Raw genomic sequence first — 4,768 nt, 5'->3', positions numbered from 1 at the left:
CCCCGGAAGTGTGCACCCTTCCTGCCTCCCCCTCTGGAAAACCAAGACCAGCAACAATAGTTCCGCCTCCCCCAACCACCACCACTGCCAGGATTTCTCTTTGACCTGATTTCATTTATTTTAATTGAAGGGTTTATTCCAATTCATGTTTTTTTTTTGGTATGGAGGGTTTCCTTTTAATAACCTCCCTCCCAAAAAGGAACTGAAATCAAAACTCATTAACTGTAGTGTCTTCCCATCATGTGCCACCAGCACAGTTGGTGTTGCCAACCCTCCAGGAATGCCCTGGAGTCTCCAGGAATTAAAGAGACATTTCCAGGACACACCTAAAAATAAGATTGAAGCATTAAAAAAATATGAATTTTGAATACTTTTATTCATTCCTTTTTTTAAATGGAGTGGCAAAGAATAAGCTGTTTTACTAACCATCAAACATCATCCAGTCAAGTAATGAAGAGGCTGTTCATTTTTCAATTGGCTGGTGGAAAGTAGGGCATTGCCAAGGCAATGATGGGAGGGGAGCAGGCAGTTCGCCATGGAAAGCTTTGGGATAACAGTTCCAAGAATACATCCAACCAACAATGGCAAACCTGCTAATACATCCTTTTCACATTGGAGTCAGCACAGAGTGGTCATCAGCTATTTGACCCAGGGGAGCATGACTTGGTTCCCACTTGATGTCCATATGGAGGCCTCTATGCTGTACTAGGTTGAAGCTACAGCATCAATTTGCAATTTATGTGACAGCTGTACCACAGAACAGCCTCTCACAGAGGGGTAATCAAACAACATTGAAACCAGAAGCAAATGTGGGCTATTCAGCCCTTAGACTCTACTCCACCATTCATCTTGACCATGGCTGATTAACAAATTCAATATCCTGATCTCACCTCCCCACCCCCACCATATCCGTTCGTAGAAACTAGAAGCAGGAGGAGGCCATTTGGCCCTTCAAGCCTTCTGCGCCATTCATTTTGATTATGGCTGAACATTAAATTCAATATTCTGGTCTCCCCTTCCCCCCATATCCCTTGATAGAAACATGAACAACTAAGTAAGATGAGATATAAAGGGGATGACCAAAGCATTGGTCAAAGGGGTGGATTTTAAGGAGGGATTTGAAGAGATAAAGGTGCTTTGGGAGGAAATTGTAGCTATGGGGCCCAGACGGCTGATAACATTGTTGCCAAAACCAGAAGTAAAAAAAAAGTTGGATATGTCTTCAACTGGTCTTGTAAATGTTAAACCGGAATTCTGGACTGGACCAGTGCCTGTTATCTCCATGTTTTACTGTCATTTCTTCTGGGTGGGGGTGTGGGGGTGTGGGTTGGGGGTGGCTAGGCAACATGTGTGCCAGATACTGGAGTCAGACATTGAGGGGGTTAATCTGAATCAGTGGTGGAATGTGTTTGAGGTGGCTAGCCTTCTGTGTAATGTTAGCAGGAGTTGCAGAAAAAGGGAAAGTCAATCCCTTGTTGAGGCAAGTCTAGAACAAGGGAATATAATCTTAAAATGAGATCTAGGCCATTAAGGAGGGGGAAATCTGGAACTACTCTTACGCAAAGTTTTGCAGCAATCTGGAACCCACCTTCCCCAAAAGGCTGTGAATGCCAGAAGTCAATTTAAAATTTCAGGACTGAGGTCGATATATTTTGCTAGCTGAGAATATCAAGGGATACAGAGCAAAGGTGCGAAAATGGAGCTGAGGTACCAATTAAGCATGATCTAATTGAATGATGGAACAGACTCAAGGGGCTGAATGGCCTCCTTCTGTTCTTGTGTCATTGGAATTGTATGTCAAACAAAGGCAGGTGCCACACTTTAGTGTGAGAAGGTCAAAGTTTTGGCAGATTCCAGGTCCAGTCCTTTGTTGTGCGGAGTTAATTTATCCAGTACCTCTTCTGGGTTTGAGAGGAATTAGCCAGCGTGAGTTTGAGTGTATGGTTGCTCTCCACTGCCCCTTGCTGGTGAATGAGTAAATATTTATGCAGTGAGTGAGGATTGATTCAGACTCAACTGCCAAAAGCTCCCATGGTGGAAGAGCATTCTGACACACTTCTCTCCACACTCACAGATAAGCTATAAGAGAGCCCTTGCCAATTGTACAATAGCCAACTGTGGGGCAACATGGTGACACAGTGGTCAGCACTGCTGCCTCACAGCGCCAGGGACCCAGGTTCAATTCCCATCTTGGGTCATTGTCTGTGCGGAGTCTGCATGTTCTCCCTGTGTCTGTGTGGGTTTCCTCTGGGTGCTCAGGTTTCCTCTCACAGTCCAAAAGACATGCTGGTTAGGTGCATTGGCCATGCTAAGTTCTCCCTCAGTGTACCTGAACAGGTGCTGGAGTGTGGCGATCAGGAAATTTTCACAGTCACTTCATTGTAGAGTTAATGTAAGCCTACTTGTGGATAAATCCCAGAATGATTCAATTCCTTTTGGTGATTTCAGCTGCTGAGATAATTTATCCTCTTTGGGAGGCAGCATTTAAACAAGCAGTCAGGGTTCTCACCCAGCAGCATAGCGGGCCTGAAACTGCGTAAGTAGCAACATCATCTGAGCACACATTTGAGTTTGACTGTGATACCTTGCCCAGTTGAGCATTCATAGGCATTAACATCAGTGAATCCTTCAAGATCAACATCCTGGGAGTTATCATCGACCAGAACTTGGTCCCACCATCTTCAGCTGCTTCATTAATGACACTTCTTCCAGATAAGGTCAGAAGTGGAGATGTCCGCTGATGACTGCATGACGTTCAGCACCATTCACGACTCCTCAGGCACGGAAGCAATCCATATCTAAATGCAGCAAGACCTAGTCAATATCCAGGCTTGGTTACTTGCCACTTGGTCCTAGTCAAGCGGAAAGCAAGCAAGTCGATATCCTAGTCACACTTAATCAACATCCAGGCTTGGTTACTTGCCACTTGGACTGCCAGGCAATGACCATCTCCAACAAGACAGGATCTAACCTTGATATTCAATGGTATTACTATTACTGAACCACACCCTCTTCCCCCACCACCCCTCCCCCCCCCCCCCACCCCACCCCATTCCACCCTCCAAGGGAAGAGCAGCCTATGGTTACCTGGGGCAATGGCAACTATTCTTTTGCAAGTCAGAAGTGTGGTGGAATACTCCCCTCTTACCTGGATGGGTACAGCTCCAATAACACTCAGGAAGCTCAACGCCATCAAGGACAAAACAACCCGTTTGATTGGCACTCCATTAAAAAAAATACACTCCTTCCACCACCAATGCACAGAGGCAGCTGTGTGTACCATCTACACAAAGCACTGCAGCAACTCACCAATATTCCTCATACAATATCTTCAAAACATGTGACCGCTAGCATCTAGGACAGAAGTGACAATTCCATGGGAACACCATCAGCTGCAGATTCCCTTCCAAGTCACACACCATCCTGACTTGGAAATATATCATCATTCCTTCACGGTCACTGGGTCAAAATTCTGGAACTTCCTCCCTAACAGCACTGTGGGTATACCTACATCACACGGGGACAGCAGTGGGTTCAAGAAGGTGGTGAACCACAACCTTCTCAAGGGCAATTAGGGATGGGCAATAAAAGCTGGGCCTTGCCAGTGATGCCCACTTCCTGTACATGAATTGTTGCCTCAGCGCCTGTGCGTGAACAATGACAATTTGCTCAAGTTTTGGTGGAAATCCGGAGCACTGCAGAAACTGTTTCTCAGATTCCCCCCTTCAGGTGGATCTGCTTCCCTGCCCCAACTCCCAGAGGGCGGCATGGTGGCACAGTGGTTAGCACAGTGCCAGGGATCCGGGTTCAATTCCAGCCTTGGGTCACTGTCTGTGTGGAGTTTGTACATTCTTCCCATGTCGGCGTGGATTTCCTCCATGGTGCTCCGGTTTCCTCCCACAGTCCAAAGATGGGTGGATTGGCAATGCTGCATTGCCCCATAGTGTCTGGAGGAATAGCTGGGGTAAACACGTGGCGTTATGGGGATAGGGCCTGTGAGGGTTTGTCTTCGGTGCAGATTCAATGGGCCGAATGGCCTCTTTCTGCACTGTGGGATTCTATAATTCTCCTTGGAAAGTCAGCAACAGAGGGATTAATTTCCCAGAGAAAATCAGCACCCACGGGGTGTCCTTGTCCCGTGGAGAGAATCAGGAAGGTGAAAAACAGGAGGGAGCAACTAATCATCAGAGAATCAGCTCTGCGCAAGCCATATCCTTCCCCTGTGCTCCCCCCACCACCGCTCCCCCCCCCCCGCCCCCGCCACCCCCTCCACCTCCACAATCCAGGCGACCTCAAAACATCTCAGATGAAATACTAGCTCGTTTTAATGTTCCAGCATTCAGAATGTCCTGCTGGGATGATTGAATGATCTCTGTGCATGAGCGGACTGGCTCTCTGCAACAGGCTTCAGCTGAATATTAATGACACCAAGTAGCAGTTGCTGCCAGTACTGTGCGCGGGGCAGGATGCCAGTCTGGCTGCCTGCTGCCTGCATCTCACTGGCATATATTTTCACAATGCTGTATTTTTCTTGTGTCTCATGTTTTTCTCCCTCCATTTCTCACCACCTCTCCCGACTCTTGCTGGAGAAATGATTCCAGTGACAGTACGTTACAGCAACATAAGAAATCGGAGCAGGAGTAGGCCATTCAGCACTTCCACCGTTCAAGGAGACCATGGCTGATCCTCTATTTCAACATTATTTTCCTGCTGTCTCCCGGTATCCTTTGACATTTCTAACATGTAGGTATTTATCGATCTCTGTCTA

This window comes from Carcharhinus amblyrhynchos, chromosome 26 (assembly GCF_965287045.1).
Source record: "Carcharhinus amblyrhynchos chromosome 26, sCarAmb.v2.hapA, whole genome shotgun sequence".
NCBI lineage: Eukaryota > Metazoa > Chordata > Chondrichthyes > Carcharhiniformes > Carcharhinidae > Carcharhinus > Carcharhinus amblyrhynchos.
This window is presented reverse-complemented; position numbering follows the sequence as displayed.